The sequence below is a fragment of the Patella vulgata genome, chromosome 2 (assembly GCF_932274485.2).
Source record: "Patella vulgata chromosome 2, xgPatVulg1.2, whole genome shotgun sequence".
NCBI lineage: Eukaryota > Metazoa > Mollusca > Gastropoda > Patellidae > Patella > Patella vulgata.
The window spans coordinates 93,386,180-93,413,837 of NC_065880.2; the positions used below are offsets into that span (position 1 = coordinate 93,386,180).

General features: G+C 38.2%; 1 non-coding gene across 2 annotated transcripts; it reads right to left on the reverse strand.

The window, feature by feature from the left end:
• On the reverse strand, positions 1–27,587 carry LOC126812411 (uncharacterized). Of its 2 annotated transcripts, none has more exons than XR_008786256.1 (4): positions 27,475–27,587; positions 12,783–13,155; positions 611–703; positions 1–134 (listed from the first exon to the last, which is right to left on the reverse strand). It is a non-coding gene; the product is annotated as an uncharacterized LOC126812411 (transcript). The 2 variants fall into 2 exon arrangements; XR_008786257.1 differs by lacking the exon at positions 27,475–27,587 and adding an exon at positions 20,687–20,952.
• Between the last annotated feature and the right edge of the window lie 71 nt (positions 27,588–27,658).

The following is a 27,658-nucleotide window of genomic DNA, read 5'->3' on the forward strand; positions in this document are numbered from 1 at the left end:
TGATAAAACGTAGCACACAGCTGCTGTTAATGTTTTCACGTCTCTATGGATACTGCCAACAACATTAAATATAAATCCCACAATACACAGTAATAAGGCTACCACAGGAAGTGGTACAGCTTTTCTTATAGCGGCTGAAAGAAAAATATAAACATTATATACATACAGGAATATTTATGTAAGGCCGTTTTTTTGTAGGGGAACAACGCTTGATATTCGTGCCAGATGTTTTTGTCTTATTCCAAAACCCAGTGCATTTGTATTACGTGCATCCCCAAATCGTACACGGAAAATCCTTTTTGTCTGGTCCAGCGTAGGGACATAATTTCTTTTTAACCCACACCGATATTACATCTTGTACAGAATGTATGTATATTTAATGTCGAAAAATCTCGAAAATGCACTTTTAAAGATTACGTTATTGACACACAATGAGGCCTGTAACAATTACATGTATTCTAGACATATTATCTGATTTTCACAAACCATTATTGGCCGTTTAGTAAACCTGTGAACACCAGGTTCAGAATAACATAATCAGATAAAGTTTGTATTGTATGATTCCTCTAAAAACGTATACAAATATATCAACAGAAAAGACTTAACTTACTGACGATGATCATGGACGTTTCGGCGTCATGTTCCCGACCACTGACAGCTTCCACGTTAAAATGTATCTGATCACAACTCTCCATAATCTCCCCTGCAAATATAAAAAACTACCCTTTATTTCTAGATATAGAATCTCCTACTCATATTTTTTTATATCAAAAAATATCAACACCAGTCAATAAAGTAAAATAAAATGGAACTTTGCCACTTGTTTTTTACTTTATCGACGAGTGTTGATATTTTTTGAAATAAAAAAAGATGAGTAGGAGATTTTATTTATTACCCAACCTTTTTTTACGCGCACAAATAAATAAATTAAATTCTTTGGTTTAGATTTAATTTTACTGAACCTGATTACATTACGGCGTAGTGATACATCATGTTTTGACAGCAAGTCAGCCGTTGCAAAGTCATATATATATGACCCGGCGTTTCCTTGATTGAATAATCAGTGTCACTGTCTATAATCGTTTATGGTAATTGAGAACTTTTCTCCAACAATATTACTGGATCCAAACAGTAGTTCCTTTTTAATAAAGAGAAGTAGTTCCCTTCTAATTGACCAATCCAATTTATCTGAAGCGATATCTCCTTGCTCAGTAGATTATGAAAGTTATCGCACAAGCGATATCTACTCCCTATTCACATGGCTAACAACCTATTAGATGATAAGGGGGCCTAGGTTATTCTACTTATGAAGCCCCTACCAATCCCCATCCCCATCCTGACGATTGGAGCCGAGTACAACTTGGAGGGGCGTTTTAAGGTTTATCATGGCAGAGGCTATACTATTTTTCGGGCCCTCTTCCTCGGGGGGGGGGGGGGGTCTCTGCCCCCAGCAACCTACGGTCGCGAATTTTGCAAAATAGAAAATATTTTGGTGCATTCTGACATATCCTACAGTAACAGTGTATATAGAACGATTGACTCGGACTCGGGGACCCTTTCCCTTGGCCAAAGGGGCCCTTTTGTCAGACGAGGGGCCCTTTTGGCAGAATAAAAGGGCCCTTCCTAACTAGGGTACATTTTCATCTTTCTTATCGGTTTTAGCATTTTTCTCCCGTTTTATTTTTTCAACTTCTTTGATTTTTTTTCGCGAGGGGGCTGGCGCCTCCAGTGCCTCAGCTATAAAACGCTTTTGACAACTTGGCCAGAGGCCCACCTAAATCTTGAAGCCCTAGGCTTCAATCAGTCAAGCTTATAGGCAAATCTGGCACACAAACCTTTTCTTGTAATTTCTTATTTAAGAGTAATATAATTGCTTTCATGCCAACCAGCTAAAAATAAATACAGTATGAATAAGCAATGAATGCTCATTTTTAATCATAAAAAGTTAATACAAATAAAATCGCCATTTCTTTAACTATAGCTTGAACAAGACTTGTTCATTCGGCCCGAACACTGTTTTATTTTATCTGGTCCACCCTGACACCGTTTATCGATCTTTCTGTGAAATAACAACTTGGTTTTATCGCGACTCTATAATTGAATATAATAGAATCTACTAGAAATGAAGTAAAATAAAAATGGATTAACAGATCGTCACAAAGTGAAGTATATATAACAGACACAGAATGATTGTATTAGCGGTAATTACATGGGGTTTGAACAATATTGTCAGAGAGAGAGAGAGGGGGAGAGAGAGAGAGAGAGAGAGGAGGGAGAGAGAGAGACAAATGGGGTTTAACGTTCACTCGACACAAACTAGGTCATTTGGGGATAACATATGGTTCAATTTAATTTTATTTCAATAATTCGCTTGTCCGCAGAGGTCTTTAGCAGTGGGAGGAAACCGGAGAAAACCTACGAGGTTGGACAGGCGACCCTACTCCGTGTCACGTACAAGCTTGGAATCGAAACCACGCCAGTTGACTCAATGACAGACCTTCACATCCAACGCCCATGCATGTAAAAATGTTAAATGACCTTTTAGAATGGTCCACATAATGGAATGTGGTTTGAAGTCTGGTCAACACAATACATCGGTCATTTGTTTACTTTCACGGATAGACCTCCGTAGGACGATTTACCAAATACTATCTAATACCACCCGATAGTACCACATACAACCCAATACCATCCAATAATACCCAATACAACCCAAAACTACCCAATACTAACTCAATACTACCCAATGGTGTTTTCCGGTTGTTTTCCGGTGTTTTCCGGTATATAGTATGGCCCAACGTATACGAGTGTTGTTTTACAAAAAAAAAAAAAATTATGTAGTTCAGTGGGGGGGGGGGGGTGCAACTCCCCCGTCTGGACCCGCCCCTGCATTTGGTACCAGATGAACCATGGTTTAAAAATTTAAAAATACGGTGTGCATGTGACACCAGCCATACAGCGAGGGTAAAACATACTATATTTAAATCGATTTGTAATAGTAAACCAGATGCTGTTTTATTCAAACCATGATGTAAGACAGAGGTGCTGGCAAGGGACAACGTATGGGACGAATCACTGAGGTTTCTTGTACACAATGGCATGCACGTAAAGGAAATGTTGGAAGATGGAGTTCAAACTAAGAGTAGGCAGTAGCGCCGCTGTCCCCATAGCACACACTACATGACGTATACCCATCTTCATTAGCCCAGTGGGAACAGAAAAGTAGGAAGTTAAACCCCATTACATTACATTTCATTTCAAACCATGATATCTCCATACGGTTATCATTCATGCGATAGGAATGCGACTTGGTTTTGGGGACTGAAATCAATTAAAACATGACTGTGTATATATATATATATATATATATATATCTTGTAATTATTTTGTATCAATAATACTGACTGATGCCGTACTCAACTACTTGCCCGGGAATAAATGTCTGGTTTCAGTCAAACCATAATGTTAAACTATTTATCACATCAACTCTCCCTGAACATGAAATAACAACCTGAAAGTGGGTTTCATCCCGAGAGATATAACCTTATAAACATTGTGACCGTGAAAATTGACGGACATGTCGCAAGTTATCAGAATTTGTCTTTAGGATATCAGAAAAATCAATCTGCCTGTCTAGAAACATCGTACAATGTATAAGTTACAAATTAATGATCAATATTTTTGTAAAGGAATCAATGCAAATTGTCTGCCTTATTTGGAGAAAACAATAACTAAATATCACGTCCGTGACCGAATTAAATACTCTGAGGTATCCACGGCCTCTACTTGGATTTCATCTGGTTTTGAGTTTTGAGTTACCGTGACGTAACTGAACCCGACAATTTATGGGGTTGGTGTAAAAAGTATGTTTTGCATGTAAACCAATAAACTTCCATGGACTAGTAGGTACGATAAAAAACATAGGCAAGATTATCAATTTTTGGATTTAATCATCAATGAGCGTTGGGCAGCAAATCGGATACAAATCCAGTTAAAATCGGACAGATAAGATGGCATCGAGAGTTGATTAAGATCTTTTCATGTTAATAAATGTCTAATTAATAGTTTATAGAACATTTCAGGCCTAAAGAAAGACCACCTACAATAGGCAGATTTACCACTTGCATATGTAGCACTTTGGTCCTTAAGACAATATTGGGTCTTTGAAATATTGTTGCTTCACTCTGTCTATAGAGTCAAATCACACGTACTTAATGAACGGGAATATATATTTATACATAAAAAAACAGTGATATTTTGGTAAAATCATAACCATTGTCAAAATATACATCAAATTTTATCTGTTTATTGACCTATGGTTGGTAAGGTAATGTTTCCTCCTCTGGTCTTGTGAAATAAAGAGATTTATTCCATATTTGGGATGGAAATTAACGTCACGGATCTAAGACGTGCCGAAATTAGGGGGTATAAAACAGGGTGTAGAGCGAGATTGGTCTAAGCTCACCCAGATATTCCAAGCAGCTATTATTATTGACAACGAGGAACCTTCAAAGTCATTACAGCTTAACAATAAAGTTGTAAGAACCATTTATTCTGTAGTGTTATTACGATCACGAAGAAAACAAACACAACAAGGAAAGAAGTTCGATAGTACTACACATAATGTATGTTTAACCATTTAATTGTGAGCTTGAAACTAGACATGGAAATTGTATTGTAGAGGTGTTTATGCCTATATGTGGCCGAGGTGGATATGGGGTGGGGTTGTAGTCGGGTTGAGTCACCAGTCCGCGTAGTCTTAGTATACGATAATCACAGAGTATTCGGGTCGGGTAAAGTACCTTTAGCAGATCTGTACGTTGTTAGTACCGCGTTAAGATGAAGGTTGGGATGGGGGATTATTTGGCGTATGAAAGCCAAGGGGCTTCTTACATGTAATACTGTAATTAAATTGAAGATGAATTAATCAGTCTTGGAAATGTAGACGTGGGTGCTGTGATAAGACGATGAGTCGTAAACAATAACGATACCATGTTCACCAGGTCATCTGAATAGATACACAATAGAGTAGATACACAATAGAGTAGAAATACACAACTAGATACACAATAGAGTAGAAATACACAACTTGATACACAATAGAGTAGATACACAACTAGATATACAGTAGAGTAGAAATACATAACTAGATACACAATAGAGTAGATACACAATAGAGTAGAAATACACAACTAGATACACAATAGAGTAGATACACAATAGAGTAGAAATACACAACTAGATACACAATAGAGCAGAAATACACAACTAGATACACAATAGAGTAGATAAACAACTAGATATACAATAGAGTAGAAATACACAACTAGATACACAATAGAGTAGATACACAATAAAGTAGAAATACACAACTAGATACACAATAGAGTAGATACACAACTAGATATACAATAGAGTAGACATACACAACTAGATACACAATAGAGTAGATACACAACTAGATATACAATAGAGTAGAAATACACAACTAGATACACAATAGAGTAGATACACAACTAGATATACAGTAGAGTAAAAATACATAACTAGATACACAATAGAATAGATACACAATAGAGTAGAAATACACAACTAGATACACAATAGAGTAGATACACAATAGAGTAGAAATACACAACTAGATACACAATAGAGCAGAAATACACAACTAGATACACAATAGAGTAGATAAACAACTAGATATACAATAGAGTAGAAATACACAACTAAATACACAACTAGATACACAATAGAGTAGATACACAACTAGATATACAATAGAGTAGATACACAACTAGATACACAATAGAGTAGATATACAATAGAGTAGAAACACGATAGAAACATAATAGCGTAGAAGTAAAGGAGAGGGGAAAGACGGCAGAGTGGAAACACGTGAGAGTGAATACCGACACAAATTTTAATAAATACATGGTGTAGAAAGTAGACACAGAACACATTGTGGAAAACAAAGATTCTGTTTACACAACCCAAATAACCTATCTTATATCATTATACGTCTTCTTATTCTCATCAATTCAGCTATAATTCTATTCTATTCTCATCAAACCTATTAAATTGAATTATCCAACTGTGATAAAACTTGGTCGTTATTTTATATAAAGATCAACACTGTCAAGACGTTCGGTTATATTTCAGGCTTATTCATGGCAAACAGATCACATTAAAAACACATTGATATTTATCTTAAGCCAACCCAAAGGAAAACGTTTCAACCATTTCAAATACACATCAGTCATTAAATAAAAGATTGCCAACAGCAACACGTTTATTGCATTAACTAGAGAGAGGGTGATAGAGAGCAAGGGCGAGCGAGCGAGAGACAGAGAGAGATGGGGTTTGTATTAGCGGTACTTACATGGGGTTGAACAATATTTTCTGAGAGAGAGAGAGAGAGAGAGAGAAAGAGAGAGAGAGAGAGAGAGATATCTCGTTGATATTTTATATTTTGGAGAATAAAACTGCTTAATGTTGTGAAAAGCCCCTAAAAACCTTTACCTTAGGGACGAGCAACTAACTCAACTAACATAAAGTAAACAATTAAAACCCGCCAGTCTTCATTTGGAAATGGAAACCGGTGTTCCAAGCTGTATTATACGATGTCTGGATAAAACCAGACTTTTATTTTTTAACAATAACGTGTAGTGTAGGTGAAATTTACCGTTCGTTATCAAGTACGGAACATGCATCGCACACTGTAATAGATTATAAGGTCATCCAACGAAACAAATGACACGAAATCTCAAAAGGGTTATGCGTCCGGATAACCGGTTTTGACGTCCACATCCAAACGACTCAATATTTTGAGCTGAAATTTTGAGATACCTCATTCCTCTGTATTTTAGCGCTTAAATGTTATACGTACCTGGGGCCTCTTTCACGAAATTCTAATTAAGATAAAATCCAGATTTTAGTAATTTGATTGGATAATATAAGATTGATTTTATTGCTTAGCCAATCAAAATTGAAGTATCTAATAAAATTTGGATTTTATCTTTAGTTAAAATTTCGTGAAACAGGGCCCTGGACTTTTATTTCTGAGAGTCCGTTAAAATCGGGATGGTCCCTTTAATACTCCAATGATGAGGCTGGCGACTCAATAACATTTCTCACGCTAACATGTACTCAGATGGTTTATTTAACATTTAGAAATCAAAATCAACATACCAATGATAGATAAATGAAATGAAATGAAATGAAATGGGGTTTAACGTCCTACTGTTCTGCTCCTAAACTGGGCTAATGAAGAAGGGCATATGCCATACAGTGTGCTATGAGGGATATAGTCTTATATCGAATTCCAACTGCCAAGGGATCTTTTACGTGCACGCCAATGTGTACACGGGACCTCGTTTTTTTTGTCCCACCCGAACGACTAGACAGCTGTCCTTGTCAGGCCCTCCGTCCTGCATCACTGCACCACGCCGGAAAATCTGGATGAACTTTCTCGGCCAATGCAGGTATCAAACACCCGACCTCCAGGCTAGCGAGCCAGCGTCTTACCCACTTAGCCACGTGATCCCCCAACCAACGCTAGATATAAACTCCCGGGTTTAATTCATTCGGGTTTAAAACAGACCGTTGTTTTACTTAAGGAACAGCACAAGTTTCGTCAACTCGTCATATCTTTGTAAATACGGAACAAAATTAAACAATTTTATAGTCTGTAATAGTAAGTACAGGAGGACCGCACTACACGTAAAACAAAAATCTGCGGACAAGACAGAAAACAGACATTGCACCAAATAAACAAATATCAAATTAAGTGAATGGATCCGGGGGCCAGCCGTAAGCGTCCACTGCGCTGTACAGTCCCGGGCCCCTTCTATAGCTTTAGAGTCTAACTCAGAGACTTTGTTGTTGTTGTACTTAGTGTTTAACGTCTGCTTCCACCGAAGGTGATATCGCAGACAGGTCTTATTTTTCATTTTTATTACCTTAGCACACGCGCAGGAGTCTTTCCTGTGGGAGAAAACCGGAGTAAATCCACGGAGGTTGAGACGACGCCCCTATCTCCAAGCAGCATATGCTCACACCAGGCATTGAAGCCACAACCACAAGCCAGAGAAGAAAGGCCAGCTAGTGGTCGAAGCGCGGCACCAAGACCACTAGGCCACCCCCCACCCCCCAGATACTTTAATGGCTCTCTTATCTGATATGGGTGACCGTCACACGTCTAGTAATTGGCATTCAAGACACTTCATTTTCTATCCAAATAGAAGGTGATCGAGGGAGGGAGAGAAATGGGTTTAACGTCCACTCGACACAAACTAGGTAATTTCGGGACTAATACACGGTTCAATTTTTAGCAGTGGGAGCAAACCGGAGGACCCGGAGAAAACCCACGTACAACCGGGGAATCGAAACCACGCCAGTTGACTCAATGACAGACCTTATGATACAGCACACACACGCTAACCATTTGGCTCTCCAACCCCCCAGATGATTGATGAAACCAAGTTTTGTCTATCATGTAAATTTAATCATCATGTTTATACTATATATCAACAAATATTATTCAATCATGATAGAGTCTGAACCAATAATAACCAGCATAGATAGATGGTTTTCGTCAATTCGTCATATCTCTGTAAATACAGAAAGAAATTGAACCATTTTTGGACTCATATTCCTATTAGAGATTATTTTTATCGTTAATTATTATTCAACCATGACAAAGTCTGGACCAATAAAGACTAGATCAATACCCATATAACTAGATTTATCATAAAGATATTACATAAAGTCTGGTTACTCGAGACTGTCTAGATATTTTTTAATTTTAATATTTTGAAGGGTTTTCCATTGGGTTCCATCATAGTGGTGAATGCGGTCAGGTCACAAACAGTTTTGCATTCATAACGGGGGGGGGGGCGAGTGGCCTGACTTTCGTGTACGCTTTAGATCATATGGTCTGTCATTGTGGGTTTGCTCCGAATGCCCGGGTCTCCTACCTCTGCTACGCGAACATGTTAGTCCCAAAGTGGCCCCCCCCCTCTCTCTTGTGTAATAATGTCTTAAGGATATATTATGCAAGATTTAGATAAACAGTTGACCGTTCTTTCTATAACCGTTCAAAATTAGATAATGAAAAATGAATATATTGAAAATTTTATTCAAATTACTTTATTCTTAACGACATTATAGGTGTGGGAACATATAGCATAGATCGTGTATCATCGTAGCAACGGTACTGGACAGCCGAGACTAAGTCTCGATTACCCATTTTATCGTTAAAGTTTTAAATCTAGCGGATGTTCAGTCTGGGCTATCAGAGAGAGAGAGCGAAAGAGAGAGAGAGAGAGAGAGAGAGAGAGTTTAACGTCCACTCGACACAAACTAGGTCATTTTTGGACTAACATATGGTTCAGTTTTATTTCAAACATTCGCTTGCGCGTCGGGGTCTTTAGCAGTGGGGGAAAACCGGGGGACCCGAAGAAGACCCACGAGGTTGGACAGGCGACAGTACTCCTTGTCACGTACAACCGGAGAATCGAAACCACACCAGTTGACAAAATGGCAGACCTTATGATACTGCGCGCACGTGTTAACCATTCGGCCATCCCCCCCCCACACCCACCCAATTCATATAAGATTTGAAGCCAGAAAATAATTCCTACAGTAGGCAGATTTAGCTCTTACATAATGCATCCTTAAAGTACATTTTTATATTTTCATCAATCTTGTGTTTATTAACTTTTATATACCCATTACTTTCCTAACTACGGACTTTATAACCATTACGTCTTCTAATCGCCTATAATATAAATCTATGGTTTGAAACCATCTCTTTATTCGTATATTGGTATCATTATTTCTGTATCACCCAAACAGCTTCAACGTAATTGAACAGAATCCTGCCATTAGTGAGGTTACATTCAAGGAGACATTCGTTAAACAGAACTGAATGGACTATTTTTGCCAATTTACACGACAATAAAAGGAAACGGTGTTCGCTACTGTAAATTACATGGTACGGATCAACTCACATGATTTAAAAACAGCAGAAGAAGATACTGCAAGTGACAATCAGTTATTCACGAATCTTGATACTGTATCAGGGTTTTAAATACAATGTGCTATGTAATTGTTCGTATATCTGGGGACGCCTAGATTGCTCCGTCCTGTGGTGACTCGAGTTTAAATATATACCACGTGATCCCAGTTGAGTATTCACTGGTATCTACTAATAAATTCATAGCTGTGTTTTTCTTTATTTAACTGGAGTCATTCTATGTGTCTATGACTAGTCTGTGTCTACGGTTGTATTCCGTCTGACTTACCATGTTTTTATTTTGCAAAATTCAAATATTGTTCATATATATATATATATATTTAGCCAGGTATGCCGCTATTTTTTCATGTGTTCCAAGGTGTACTGATGGCAAAAAGAGGTTCAGAATCATTGTCTTGGTCTCGGGGAATTCCCTATGGCTCACTCGGTAGAGGTGTCGGGGAATTCCCTATGGCTCACTCGGAAGATGTGTCGTGGAATTCCCTATATGGCTCACTCGGTAGAGGTGTCGTGGAATTCCCTATATGGCTCACTCGGAATTCCCTATGGCTCACTCGGTAGAGATGTCGGGGAATTCCCTATGACTCACTCGGTAGAGGTGTCGGGGAATTCCCTATGGCTCACTCGGAAGAGGTGTCGTGGAATTCCCTATATGGCTCACTCGGTAGAGGTGTATTGATTCGATTCAACATAAATAATTTAATCATACATTTAAGTAGTGCAGAAAAGGAAATGGGGTTTAGCGTCCTACTATTCTGATCCTACTGGGCCAATGAAGATGGGCATTAGCCATACAGCGTGCTATGAGGGAACTTTTGCCCGGACAGCGGCGCCGTGTCCTTTAAGTCCCATCCGAACGACTAAACAGCTGTCCTTTTCAGGCCCTACGTCCTGCATAGTTATAGACATGGTTCATAGCAGAAATGATTACAGATTGGATTCATAACACTAGGAATATCTTAGTTAATCGGTAACAATATAACTTTAAATTTAACTTGATTTTATTACAGTTAAATCTGGTCTATCTGGGATGATTTTAATACAATATTTTATATTGTAACATTACTGATTTACGTTGTTTAATAAAAGAAACGATGAATCTTGTTTGTTAAGATTTCTATATTCTTGGTTACATGGAGGAAGTCGATGAATTATAGCCCTCGTGTAAAATAATAACGAGTTTAACTATCCTTGTAAAAGTTCTTAATGTTTAATAAACTCCAACAATATGAAATTTCTAAGTGAAGTGTTGTGTTGGGAGGGTGGGGGGGCATGTAAATTTTGGTTTTGTACGTCGTATGATGTATTTGGGTATGGATTATTTAGAATTGGCTTAGAATTCGCCCCACTACAATATCTACATGTATTTTATGTTCGGAACAACATAAATCATTTAAGTTGATCAACTAAAGGTTTATCATCGATCCAAGTGTCGTGTGTCGATCCCAAGTTGCTAATTGTGGACAGTAATTAATTCTTATCCTGGCTTTAATCAATAAATTAGAAAAAAAAGTTTAGATTGGATCCATCAAGAAGTAAGATAGCTGACAGGGTTTGATAGTGGATAAATTATAATTTGAGTATATCCACATGTATACTTACTGTCGTCATTGTATACTGTATACGTATAATCTAAACCCCCCCAAAATTTTTCATTCAATTCAATTAGATTTACATTTCGATTTATTTATTTTCTGATGTTTGTACGTTAAATTAAAGGAAAATATCGAATAGATATTGATATCTGGTTTATCATAATTCAGATTGTGTCGAAAACACATGGCTGTGTATGTAAAGTGTATATTAACAAATCTATACAAACTCAACCATTTTTGGACGAGTTAACCCAATGTGGTGTGTTTTGTCCTAAGGATTTATCTGTGATACACAGGCGATTACCCCTAGACCAGGGATGTTAAACTCATGTCGATTCAGGGGCCACATGAACTAAAATTTAATATCAAATGAGCCGGCGATATACAACAATTCTAAAAACAAAGCAAAACGTTCTTGACACTTGTAATTTTTTTAGACTGGTTTACAAATTGCTAAGATATTGAACACAACTTTCTCTTGTATTACATACAACTTAGATATCTATGACATACAGTACAGAAGTCAGAGTTTTACTGAACCCGTAAAACAATAATAAATGGTTTCCAACACTAGTTTCTAAGAATTATCGACACGTCAGTTTGTTGAAATTTGTTCCACGGGCGCACCGGATCAGGTCCGTGGGCCGTATGTTTGACATCCCTGTACGTTCCAATGTTCGCGTCTTGGGTGTGTTATGTGCCTTATAATTGTGCCAGACGCATGTCTAGAGAGAGAGGGGGGGGGGGGCCTGAATACGCTCCTGTTTCCAGGACCTTGTTTATCTGTTTGGTTGTGACATTTTTCTCCATCACTTACTATTAGTTCTATGGATTGTGGTTTCAAATTGTAATAGGTGATATGGTTCTTGTACCTTATCACATATGACTTTGGGTTATATAAGTCGTTCTGGAGTGCATGAACAACTAGTTTCGGGAAAAGTTACGGTACTTAAATAAAGATCTTGTCTTATAAAATATTACTTTTCCAAGCCGACCCAGACCCCCCCCCCCCCCCGACTAAAAGTGTTGGACTTAAGAATTCATGGAAGAGCGCAGATCACCGTGGATATCAGTAATACCGTAGGAGCGAAAAGGAAGCATTGCCGTACTTTAAAGGGATAAACAAACAAGATATTAAATGTATACTTTACCTAAGACATCGTATATAATACAAATTTTCCACAAGCCGCTTCTTGTTGACATCCACATTTTAGGAGATCCTTCAAATATAGTATTATTCTCATCTCGCATTAAAATCAGTTCTTTAGTTAATAACCAGGAATCAGTGCCAACAGCTAATGCTAAAGCACCAATTGTCACGCCACCAAACGCGAACGTGATGCATGTAAGGTAATAAACATTGCACTTCATAATGCACGTTGGTAAAGGCATCTCAGCCGATTGGTACACGTGTGTGGTTCTAGTATGGGTTACGTATTCGTACACTTTCCCATCTCAACGGTTTAGTTCTATGGATGCATATTATTATAAATCGTACTTCTTTTTAGGTAGATTCACCTCCTACTGAAAATATAAAAAAAATTAAAAAATATACTAAAATTCATTTTAGGTTTCGTAGAAGAAAATCAGCATTAAGCGGTTCTCTATCAATAATCCACCAAAATAATCTGTTTAAAAAACAGAACCAATAAATTGGATCCAAAAAACATAAATCATTTCTTCGACATACTTCTTGATCATAGGCTGACAGTCGAGCAAAAAATCAGCCAAATCTTCCCGTTTGATGTTTCTTAGATTCTTAAAATAGTACATACTTCATCTTCTTTAAACTTTCCGTACAAAGTCTTATGTGAAGGCAATCAGCACTCTACTACATCGTCCATTTACTTGCTGACAAATGTACTTATGAAAGCGATCAGCAGGCACCGTGGCGTAAATCACTTAATCAACTCCTTGTATTGACGGCTTCAATACGATAATGACACAATCCCCAGTGAATAAACACAACTCATCGCATGCAATCTAAAGAAAATGAATGAAGTACCTCAGCGTGAAACTAGTGAGGTGCTGAAAATAATGAAACGTTATTCGTTAGGGAATAAGTTGAACTTTGGGTTTTCTCGAATAACTGCAAAGTTTAGTCAAGGCTAAGAATACAAAGAAAAGGAGTGCACATTCGTTTATAGTTCTTTATACATCTCGTTCCTATTAAGGGATTCTTCTACAAGATATAGTTTGGCGCCACTTGAACACAAGAGATTATGTTTTATACAGCTTAAATGCAATACTTCAGTTTCGGGTTGAGGTATTTTGCAGTGGGTGCAAATGAGAATGCCAGAACAAAAAACACGAGAAAAGAGAGAGTACCCTACTCCTTGTCACGTACAGACCACGAGTCGAAACATGACTCAATGATTTGAATCCCACACGTTTCACCACAGGATAAATGTAATAATAACGTCCCTACCAACACTTATCGTATTTTGTTTCCATTACGAACCTTTTAATCCGGCATTTACCATCATTATGGCTGGAATTCTTCATCTCATGTATAAAATTTGTGCCCATCAGTTGTTTACTTCCAGGGATAATTTATAGCTTGATTGCATTTTGTATTTTTTGAAGTGTGTGGGGGGTGGGGGGTGGGGGGTGGCGGGAGAGAGAAATGGAGTTTTACGGCCACTCGACACAACTTAGATCATTTCGGGACTAACACATGGTTCAATTGTATTTCAATAATCGGCTTGCGCGTAGGGGTCTTTAGCAGTGGGGGGAAACCGGGGGACCCGAAGAAGATCCACGAGGTAGAACAGGCGACTCCACGCCAGTTGACTCAATGACAGACCCTATGATACAGCGCGCACGCGATAACCATTCGGTCATACGGGGGTTGGAGGGGGGATATATTCTAAAAGCAATTTCGGGCCTTGATCATTTTTTGTCATTAGTTTGTTTTCAACATTGGGTACTTGGTTGGCGCCATGTATCTGTTGTTTGCTATCATTTTGTCATTCGCTACTCGGTGGATGGGACGTGGAGTTTTTATTATATTTTATATTTTTTTGTCATTAGTTTGTTTTCAACATTGGCTACTTGGTTGACGCCAGGCATTAGCTGTTTGCTATCAAGATAATTTTATTATCCTCAATGGGCTCATTTTACATCCAGGTTTCATATAGCATAATTTGATCCTATTTACTTTTTAGCCTTTGAAACTATTCCATAATTCAATATAGAAGTATGATCCTTTTAAAACAAAAGCGAATTTGTCTACGGTTGTAAATGTTAATTCAGTAAAGCGTACCAGTAAAACAGCATTAAGTGTTTTGACATTTATAGGGGGTACACAAACCAAATATTCCAAGGCAAGTTCATCTATTTTTTATGAACAGCTATTTACACCTCGTCGCTTGAACACAAACAAATTCCTTGTAAAATTGGTTATTATGAAGTTATCTTAAAATCTACAAGCTCATCCGTTTGGTTACCTATAGTCCAGCCACAGAAAAACATGGCTTGTCATCAAAAATCCATTCCTTGCTCATGTTCTATGTGGGTACATTAGGCTTTATCTAAGAGGAAATATGGCTGAACGTCCTACTGTTCTGCACTGACTGGACTAATGAAGACGGGCATACGCCATACAGTGTGCTAGGGGATGCATTTTGCCCGGACAGCGGCGCCACTGTCTCCTCATATTTCGCATTCCAACTTTCCAGGGTTTTTTTTACGTGCACGTCAATGTGTACACGAGACCTTTCTGTATTATAAATAATTACAGTTTTGTAATAGAGTTCAGTTGTAACAGTGATTATACCCTACTTAACAACCTTATTAATATTTCACTAGAAGCTTGTAACTAGCGTTCTACTCCATTCATGAGTTCATTCCCTATATTAGTATGATTATCCACTTAGTTAATTCAGTTAAAGTCCATTACACTACAATCAAGTGTTGGAATCAAACACCTGCAGCTTCTGTTCTTTTATTGATTCTTGTAGTAAACGAAACAGGTTGTCTTTGATTGTAGAAATGTGCTGGTCGTATGTGTCACAGTGGGGTTTAATACTTCTTCAATACAATGCTCGGTCAGTTTTCTATAGGTACGCGAGTAGTGTACGCGGTTTTACTCGGACAGCGGCGTTTATGCCCTACCCCTTCTCGATTCCCAACTGTCAAGATTTATAGACCTTCAAATTTGATTGTTTCATGTTCCTTTCGCTAGACCATGTGGAGCACCTCATGAAACAAACTAATTAAACGACTGTATAAATAGTTATAAGATAATGGAACAAGGAAGGTTGATTAAGTTCTGCTCCGACTGGGCTAATAAAGACAGGAGGGTGAAGAGAGAGAGAGAGAGAGATTGGGTTTAACGTCCACTCGACACAAACTAGGGACTAACATATGGTTGAATTTTATTTAAATAATTCGCTTGCGCGTAGGGGTCTTTAGCAGTGGGAGGGAAACCGGGGGACCCGGAGAAACCCATGAGGTTGGACAGGCGACCATACTCCTTGTCACGTACAACTGGCGGAATCGAAACCACGCCATTTGACTCAATGACAGGCCTTATGATATAGCGTGCACGTGCTAACCATTCCATTCGCCCCCCCCACCCCCCAGGAGGATGAAGAACAAGTGAGGCTGAACAGAAGAAGAAGAATATAAAGAACGAAAAGAATACGGGTTAATGTTCCCTTGACACAAACTAGGATCATTTCAAATCGCGTTATCTTTATTTTATAGGTGGCTTCAATACACCAGCTTAAAAATTAGAATTTCATATTTTACAGACCAGAGAGGAAACAATGGCTAATGTTCCCTTCAACACAAACCCAAGATCATTTGGAATCGGGAGTAACTAATGGTTCATCTTTATTTTATAACTTTGTCTGCGCATAGATCTCCGAAATTAGAATTTCACAGTTTACGGGGTTGTTTTGTAATAAAGTTATAATTTTCTACCTGTTAGTGGTATTACAGAAAGATCAACCCAACAAATTTCACGGATTCGATTTCATAGAATTATTATTCTGTTTTATGTTGGAAAAATTGGAAATTGCATTTCGGAAGGTTATTACCAGGAAATCATCTGGATCTATTTCCCTTTCAACACTCGATTCCCTGGTTGTACGTCACAAGGACTAGGGTCACCTGTCCAACCTCGTGGATTTTCTTTGAGTCCTCCGGTTTTCTCCCACTGCTAAAGATCCCTACGCGCAACCGAATTATTGAAATAAAATTGAACCATGTTAGTCCCGAAATGACCTAGTTTGTGTCGAGTGGAAGATAAACCATCTCTCTCTCTCTCATCTCTCTCTCTCTCTCTCGTTCAGGACAAGCCACCAGACTGACTAGCTGAAGTCCGTCAAATTTGGATGTGAACAAACCAATTTAACACTTCACAAAAAAAAAAAAAAAAAATACCCCACTTCCATTTGAAAGTTTGATCGATTTCACACATGGTTTGAACTTTGTGTTTACCACACGTAACAATTCAATTTCTATATTTGTAGAAAATAACCAATTCTCTTGGTATTATTAATCAGCAATTTTTTAACATGGTTATAACCATGGCTACTGAGGATCCCAGGGGGAATCCCCATATTTTCCAAATGGATAAAAGCCAGCAAACTAACAGGTTTAGTTCCAAAATAAATATGTTTTCGTTAAATATTTATATATTTTCTGTTTTGATTGTGTATATTCGCTGTTAATGTATATCTAATTGTGATGTCTATGGTGTATTTGAGAATGTTGCGTTCTATCTGTGTTGCTCATTGGCATTGTTGGTTAAAGACTGTTTCATCAGGGCAGTCATTCTTGTAATGTATATGATGTATTTGAGAATGGGGCGTTCTATCTAAGTTGCTCATTGTCATCGTTGGTTCAAGACTGTTTCACCAGAGCGGCCATTATTGTAGTTTACACATTGCCAGACGCTGACCGAATACATTTTATTTTATGTCTAGCGTTATCTCATGGGACTGGCATATGTTGCTCTTAGACAATAAGCGTCCATTACTGCCTTGTACGCTTTTATTAATATCTGGTTAAACAAGATATATATATTATTGCAGCCAATCGTGTATATTCGATTCATTCGACGAGTTGGATATCTGTGAAAGTCCAGTGACTATTAACTGTACTGGCATATACGAAAATAAAAAAAAAGGTATGCCGCGTAAGTACATACATTTTATCATATATCGCAATAACCTATTAGCGACATCATAAATTATCTCAAAGAAAGCTTTAAGTTTAAAGCTTGCCACTAACCAAGCAGTCACCATAGAGGTATAAAATCTTAAATATCATCTTCACATTTAATTTGATCATTCTAAAAGAAAGCCACTATACTTCTACTTTTAAACCTGACTAGTAAACGAACCATTCAAATGTCGAGTTACTGAATTGATCTAATTTTGGTGTGTAGGGTGCAGACTCACTAACAAAGGAGATTCCTGGATCACTCCTGGTGTTACATGATGCAGGACGGAAAGCCCGGCAATTTGTGTGGATGAGACGACAAACCCATGTCCGATATGTCGGAGTACCAATGTCTGGGCAAATATAGCACTACATATATCGGGTGAGCACCACATACCGTTTGACCGGCTTCATTAGAAATGAAAATAAAAAAGGGTTTTAGCCTCCTACTGTTCTGCACCGACTGGACTAACGAAAACAGGCATACGCCACACAGTATATGACGGACATTTTGCCCAGATAGCGGCACTATGGTCAACTCTGATATCATTTCCCCTTGTCAGCGGTGCAGCTCGGAGGGTCTGGCAAGGGACAACGCATAGTCGTCCGAATGGGACGGAACACCGAGGCCATGTGTAGACATTGGCGTGTACGTAAAAGAACCCTTGGCGGTCTTAATTAGAGTGATTAATGCTGAGAAGTAAGACATTAAAATCCATTAAATTATTTTTATTTGATCTAATACCCCATGCATCAAACTGTACAGGATTTGATGTATTCGTGACAAGGTGTGCTTTAAATGGAATAATGATTTAGTATGACACAATGAGTTATCATGTAATAAATATTGATATTTAAAGTTTGTCATTAACATTTGCTCGCAACATGATGGTTTTACTTGTCAGAACACTGTGTAACATTTGCTCGCAACATGATGGTTTTACTTGTCAGAACATTGTGTAACATGTGCTCGCAACATGATGGTTTTCTAGCGTTGGAACTTGCAATGTTCTATTCTGTTTTACGAGATGGGAGACAACGACGATAAGCAGGTTTAAAGTGAATTGTAACCCAACACGACAGTCAGACCCTATTTTAACGTGCATTGGGGAAATAAAGTCGTGCTCTCAGAAGTTTTAATTTGGGCAAAAATGCGCGTCAGTTGGAGAACGTCCGTGCTCTGCGAAATAAAGACACGTGTTCTCAGACAATTTCATCCCAAAAAGGCGCGCGAAATATCTAAGAGAGCCTCACCATTCCACAAAATCCATATTTTATGAAAGTTTGAATCTGAGTTATGATTTGTTGTTTTGTCGCTATACCGATCTCTTCCAGTCTCTCCAAACTCGTGGGTTTTCTCCGGGTACTCCGGTTCCCCCCCCACTGCTAAAGACCCCTACGCGCAAGCGAATTATTGAAGTAAAATTAAACCATATGTTAGTCCCGAAATGACCTAGTTTGTGTTGTGTGGACGTTAAACCCCATTTCTTTCTCTGTCTCTTCCAGTCTCCTATAAAACTCGAACTTGCTTGGATTTGTCTGGTCTCCAGTCTGGCATATTCGCTTTAATTTTTACATCGCCGCCATCTCTGAAATTTTTATTTTTTATTTCGTTTATTTCTTGATTCAACAGAATTTATTGTTCCTGGATATACGCTAGATATTCTACTCTTCAGGGGGTATTAAATTTAAAAGATAATATAATTTCCGCCGGATCATACTTATATTTCGAGCTCATGATTCTTCAGTTGCATTAGTCGTCGACATGAATTAATATATAGGTATCGATCATAGTCACCCGCACAGTCTAGTTTGTCAGTTTCTGTGTATTGGCAGTGACTTCGTCGACTTTCCGCAGATCTACGCCAGATTAACGCTAGAGACCATGTATTTTTCACAAATTGCCAACGCCTGGGGGTCCCTACCTTTCCCTGTAATTGACATGGCCAGAGGGACGTGCTCCGAAAATAGGCCCCGACGACAGCGGTCATGAGTCTATTTCAATTTTAAAATGACAGACTTTATTTTCTAAAATGTGTCTGGATAGCAATTGCATGAGTGGGCGGTCGCTGGGGATAGGCGGTGCCCTAATGTCGGGTTAATGGCAAACCAAACGACAGTGGGTCCTAAGGTCACGAGTGAACTGTCTACGGGTCTGGGAAGCGTTGTAAAGCACCGCGGCGAATCCAATCACAACACCCACATCCTGAACAATTCAGATATTGAACAAAAACAGCGTAGATAACAGTTAAGATATATTATCAGTCAACCTTGATATAGCAACATACACAAAAATAAGACACTTACCTTCATTTTCAATTGAACGATTCGTAAACAAAGCTATGGTTATTCCACTTTTAATATCAGCTTTTGATACGTCCAAAAAAACCCACATTTATTGAAATAAATGTGATTTCACGAAGTACTTTATCTAATAGTGATCGTATCACTTGGATTGTAATCAATTTGATATTTACGTGACAACAGTTTAAAACATTTTCAACAATCTCCGTGTTGATCTGCCTCCTAAAATCCTGGAAATATTATTCTACACAAAATCGTCATTAAAATATTGAATAGATCTCCAGATAAATGTGTTGAGTTATTTAGAAACGCCAATGATCTAGTTGATTTTGTGTCTACAAAATAGGAATGACTGTTATATATCAATGTATCATCGATGTCGTTTAACGTCTATCATACCATCTTCCTACTTGCGACTTGACGTCATTTCCGCAACCTATATGACTTGTCACATCGTACTGTTACTAGTGTTTTCCTAGTCACGCTTCACCAAGTCCAGTGGCCACTTTTTTTTAGCAGATTTCGGAAATTTGTCATGCAAGAAAATATAAAATTTACAATTAGCGCGGATGCTTACCACTATTGCTAGACAAGTGCCCGCTTCTTAGTCCCATGCCATCACACCAACACACACAGTTACAGGCAGGTTTCTGAAACTTGTCTGACTAGAAACTTTTAATTCACAACTAGTGTGGACGGTTGTTACCACCATTGACAGACAAGTGCCCGCTTCTTTAACATATTCACTGGCTTCCAGTTTTTATCACCCGTCTCGTGTGTGGTATCAAAGTGTTTTTATACGTCCCGATTGAGCGCAAGCCACATTGATAATGATTCCATCCTATTCTGTCCAATATTCAGTAAGTGTTCTCTGGTACTAGACCCTTATGAATTGTATCTGATTGGCATATCGACTGTATGCACTATAACAGACTAGTAATCAAACGCTGCCTCATTGTCAAGGGAGAAACAGCTTGTGTGGGGAGTAACAAATGAATTAATACCAATTTTATTTTAGAGTATTTAATCTCTCGGTTGATTAGGTCAAGGACATGCTTACTCTTTCTGGAACACCTGATGCCATTTATTTTATAATGACATGGGGTTTATTGTCTCGTCCACATAACACAGTCGTTCGGGCTTGGATGAAAAACCGAGATCCCGTGTATACATTGGCGTGCACGTAAATGATCCCTTGGCAGTTATAATTCTATATAAAAGTAGGCTGGCTGTATGGGCAAAATTTCTCTCCTAGCACACTGTATGGCGTATGTCCGTCTTCATTAGCCCAGTTGGAGCAGGACAGTAGGGCGTTAAACCCCATTTCATTTCATTTCTTTTCCACATAATCAGTGGCGGATTAAGCTCCACCAAGGCCTGAGGCGGCAGTTGCTGGAGGGCCTATTTAGTTTTTAAAGTTAGAGCCAAGGTAGTTGCTAACATTAAAACGGGATTCGTTACTGAGGTTATAATATTATTAAAATATTAGTTATAACTATTGAAATTTGTCGTACAAAATGCTTTGACAGCAGAAACGTCACCGGAAACCAACTGTACATACACTTATTTTCAAGGATAATATTTCCTCATGATGGGGTGTTTACATCGAAACTAGTGCAAAATCTTTTGCTAGATATTTTTTCTTAAGTCAAAGTCGTTACATTTGGAACTCACTGGGAATAAATACATGTATTTATATGATACTCGTTTATGGTAGTATTCCCAGCAGATAAACATCACGTAATGTTAACGAGCATTGGCAGCGTGTTAATCATTTCTTTCGTATGCTAAACCAGTAAAAAGAATCTCCAGTGCTTTACTCCCTACGTCCGTCTTCATTATCCCAGTATAGGAGCAGAACAGTAGGACGATAAACCCCATTTCATTTCATTTTACTTTCTACGTCTATTAACCTTCGGTACAGAAAGTAGGACATTAAACACAATTTGGTGCAGAATGTAGGACATTAAACACAATTTCATTTGATTCCTATTAATCACACCTTTTATACAACCGTCAAAAAGGCATCGATTAACTTTCTTTGGATCAAAGCAAACAGGAATGGTGAGTTTAGTTTCAATCTGTATTCTACTGTATCAAGACATGGCAACTGTCTCATATAAGTCTCATATAAGCAAGGAGCTGACTTGCTAACCTGGTGGTTCCGGGTTCAAGCCCGGTTTTGGCGGCGAAGGTTCATCTAGATTTGCTGGCCTGGTTCAACCTTGTCAGTGATGCAAGATGTGGGGGGGGGGCTTTGAATGACAGTGTATAGTTGTTCAGATGAGACGACAAGGCGTGCTCGTCAAATAACCCTTGACAGTTGAAATGCAATTTTAATGATGTAGCTAAATCACCATCTACAAAATGAAGTAGATGTAACGAACGGAGCTTCTGTGATCTGATTGAAATATATAAAAAATTATGTTGAACATAAACGTAGAAATATATTTAAAATTCATTGTCATTCCGTTCGTTATATTTACTTCATTTTATTGATGTTCATTTATATTATCAAGACATTCATCAATATAAATAGGCTATATTGTTTGTCCAGACTCAATCATCGTGAATTATTACAGTATACACACGTGTAAGCCTAATGGCGTCATGTTTGCTTACATTTCATCAGCTTGAAATTGAAATATCAGACCATAAAAATCAATGAACCACGGGTAATTTGTGGAATTGATGTGATTTTCAGTTATCTAAAACTTCCAATCTACTATAATGAACTCGGCTTTTATATATCACACACTGCAATCAAAAGCACTCTCTATTTGAGGTGTTGATGACACTATTCTCAAAAATATATAAATGATTTGTAAATATCAGCGTTGTCGCATGATCGAATATCATTCCATTCTACAAACACCTGATAACACTCATTGTTGATTGATTCAACGCTAATCTGATTTGTTATTCAGTTTAAACAAGTCGTATATTGACTGTAACTTAAAGACACTAACGAGATTATTTGAAATATTGAATATTTCACGGCTATTAATCACGAACATTAAAACCATGTTATTATAAAAGTGTTTCTCTATAATATGAGCGTTAAAACCATGTTATTACAAAACTTGGTTATCTGTAATATTACGCTTTGTTGATAAGAATTATGGATCGGCTTCTTCCTTGATGTCGTTTAATGACACAAAAAACGAGTATTTCTAAATTCTCAACCCATTTGGGAATTAGTTACAGAGCCTACCGAAAACAAAATTAAATGACGTTTTCTCATGAAACTAAATACAGCAAATGTGTGGAAATAAGAACACAGGAAACAATTTTTGTGTTTTATCACAAGCGATATTCGTTTACGGTAAGATGTGGCTCTAAGTGTATAAGGTGTTCGAGAAATAAAACTGAAGTAATATTAGTTTCTCTGATACCGATGTGACTCAGTGAGTAAGAAATGAAATGAAATGGGGTTTAACGTCCTACTGTTCTGCTCCTAACCTGGGCTGATGAAGATGGGCATACGCCATACAGTGTGCGATGAGGGAAATTTTGCCCGGGCAGCGGCGGTATTTTACGTGCACGGGACCTCGGTTTTACGTACCATCAGAACGACTAGACAGCTGTCCTTGTCAGGCCCTCCGTTCTGCATCACTGACAAGGGGAAACCACGCCGGAAAATTTGAATGAACTTTCTCGGCCAATGCAGGGATCGAACACCCGACCTCCAGGCTAGCGAGCCAGCGTCTTACCCACTTAGCTACGTGATCCCCGCAGTGAGTAAGAAGTTGGCTGGCTAACCCGGAGGTCTCATGACCGATCCCTGCGTTGGCCGAGAAAGTTCATCAGGATTTTTCGACGTGGTTTTCCTCCCGCCAGTGATACAGGACTGAGGGTTTGGAAAGTTGTTATGTATGACGCATGTCCGTTTTCATTAGTCCAGTAGGATGTTAAACCCCATTTCATGTCATATCATTTCGTTATCCTAAAAGGTATCCTAGTATAATACAACCCTATCGGTTGATTAGAATAATCTACGTGAATATTCGTCAAGATTGCAAACCACATGATGTCCAAGTTCTCAGTTATAGAGGGTGTATTATTGACCTGTAACTACTATTATCATAAATCCATCCAAATAAACATCAAGTCAAGGCTGGTGTTTATCTCTCCCATCTATTCTAACACTACACGATATAATGTATTTATCCACACCACAACCCGTCATAATAATAAATATTTAATTAACAAAAATATGATCTGATATCAAATGCTAGACATGGTGAACCGTAAATCAAGATTTATCGCCTTTTGATGTATAACTAAGACCAAATTGAAGTTCCATTTGGATTAAGTAGTGCGCCGGTTCTCTTTCAATGAGTAATTTGTACTGACTATACATCACTAGGGGTTTATATGGTCTTATGATTTAGATTCACTCTCAGGACCAAACTATCGTGTTGAATTGAATATCAACTATACAAAATGTCTTATTGAATTGTTGCTATCTTACTTCTACAAAACCAACTACGACAGCATAGGTATCAGGAAATATACAATCCCGTGGTGAAGATCTACTGCTAGTTGAGCCAAAGACCAAATATAATGAACTCGTCTTGCTGTTTGGTTTTGGGTTAAGAGTCAAGACTTATCTATTCATTGAAGCCTTCTTTACCCAATTTTATGTTATTTTAACATTATTGTTATATTGATCTATTTATCTTTTTGTTTTGTATTTTCTTCTCTATTCTGTGCTTATATTGTACACAAAGCGCCTTTTGGGCGAAGGACTCACTTTATAAGTACGCCGTACTAATAACTGTTGTTCATGAATCACCGGCCTACTTACTGCAACTTAACAAACTCTATGGCGTATACCCGTCTTCATTAGCCCAGTCGGAGCAGAACAGTAGAACGTTACACCCCATTTTATTTCATTTTTATTTCTTAGGGCCTTAGAGGGTGGATTTGTTGCGTTCCATACATGAAGATTTTCAATTAGTTGCTGCTACTACTTTTTAAAATCAAGTTTTGACTCATTTTATGATGAGTAGATCTATTTTAATCAGTATGTATCTTCAGGCCCCGAGTTCACAAAACATTCTCAGACTTAAGTTTTAGGAATTTACTCAAAATTGTTCGCCTTATTTTAACTAAAATATAGAATTTAAAAAACTTTTGTTGTTTTAATGTATCAAATATATCAATAAGAAACTATGTGCAAAGTTTTGTGTTTGAAAGTTGAGTAAATTCTTAACTTAAGCCTGAGAATGTTTTGTGACTCGGTGCCAGGTTATTTAACACATGCGCAAGTTGTCGTTATCTTGAACTTTAAAACAAATAGATAACATAACTAGATTTCTAAGTTATCTTGAACTTTAAAACAAATAGATAACATAACTAGATTTCTAAGTTATCTTGAACTTTAAAAAAACAGATAACATAACTAGATTTCTAAGTCATTAGGTAGATTTTGTTGCGCTCCATAAATCATTAGTATTTATATGTCGGTGCGATTTTCACGCAATCAACCTGTATATCAGACGCGATACTGAAGTGACATTTGGTTTAAAACTATGAGTTATTATGGCATGGCGCTATTTATCCATGTCATTTGGTCTATATTAAGTAATAATAGAGTTTATTTCTTGCGCCTTATAATTCAGTTTCGATCTATTAGTTATTTTATAATAAACGGTGTCATAAAACTATGTGAAATATGCTCACAGTATCATGTTTTAATAGATATCGAGAATATGGAATCATGATCTATTTTTCCAAATGTGTTGATGACAATTACCGCACAAGGTAAAAACTAACTGGCATTTAGTAATTAGGCCATATTACACTGCGACGTTTCAATATTTTGTGTTTATATGCTCGATAACGACTTGTTGAAAAGTCGTGGTGTAATGAACCATAGCAATTTCTATTCATAAATAGAGTTTTATTTAATGGCATTATATAATGATCTATGTATGGGTGAGAGAGAGAGAGAGGTACAGAGAGAGAGAGAGAGAGAGCAATGGTGGTAGGATACGATTAGAGAGAGAGAGAGAGAAGAGAGAGAGAGAGAGAGAGAGAGCAATGGTGGTAGGATACGATTAGAGAGAGAGAGAGAGAGAAGAGAGAGAAGAGAGAGAGCAATGGTGGTAGGATACGATTAGAGAGAGAGAGAGAGAGGTACAGAGAGAGAGAGAGAGCAATGGTGGTAGGATACGATTAGAGAGAGAGAGAGAGAGGTACAGAGAGAGAGAGAGAGAGCAATGGTGGTAGGATACGATTAGAGAGAGAGAGAGAGAGGTACAGAGAGAGAGAGAGCAATGGTGGTAGGATACGATTAGAGAGAGAGAGAGAGAGGTACAGAGAGAGAGAGAGAGAGCAATGGTGGTAGGATACGATTAGAGAGAGAGAGAGAGAGGTACAGAGAGAGAGAGAGAGCAATGGTGGTAGGATACGATTAGAGAGAGAGAGAGAGAGGTACAGAGAGAGAGAGAGAGAGAGCAATGGTGGTAGGATACGATTAGAGAGAGAGAGAGAGAGGTACAGAGAGAGAGAGAGAGAGAGCAATGGTGGTAGGATACGATTAGAGAGAGAGAGAGAGAGGTACAGAGAGAAGAGAGAGAGAGAGAGAGCAATGGTGGTAGGATACGATTAGAGAGAGAAGAGAGAGAGAGAGGTACAGGGAGAGAGAGAGAGAGCAATGGCGGTAGGATACGATTAGAAGCAATAGTGGTCCGATGGTGGTAGGAGGATAGAAGAGAGAGAGGGAGAGAGAGAGGGGGGCATATCACCTGTCGGCCTGTAATAACATACCTTAGGAACTAAAGCGTATGTTTCAGACCACTGGTCCATCCCGGAAACCTAGCCTCGTACACACCCTTATGTATGGAGTAAAATTTGTATCAGCCCATAAACGCAGATAAATCGCACAATTATTGAATAAACATTGCAGCCTAACATATCAAATAGAGTATCAACAATGTTAAGATAGAAATGGTAACGAAGTCGATAATGAAACGAAATGAAATGGGGTGTAACGTCCTACTGTTCTGCTCCGAACTGCGCTAATGAAGACGGGCATACGCCATACCGTGTGCCCGGACAGCGGCACTTCATCCTACTCTTATATAGAATTCCAACTGTCAAGGGATCTTTTACGTGCACGCCAATGTGTACAAGAAGCCTCGGTTTATCGTCCCATCCGAACGACTAGACAGCTGACCTAGTCAGACGCTCCGTCATGCTTCACTGACAAGCGGGAACCTCGCGGGAAAATCTGGATGAACTTTCTCGGCCAATGCAGGGATCGAACACCCGACCTCCAGGCTAGCGAGTCAACGTCGCACCCACTTAGCCACCGTCACCCCAAGTCGATAATGAAATTATATAAGAGAACCTTACCTTCATGTTTCGTTTGATCCTTCTAAAACAACATTCGATAGTTCTCCTTATAAACTTTTGTGGTGCGAAAATATTTCAGAAGATAATATCACTTGTTGTAATTCCAGCGCTTCATGCGGTCAATAAACATGCAGTTATTGCTCGAGTCGTGATTCTGTGGAGCACGTTATTGAATAGTGATGAT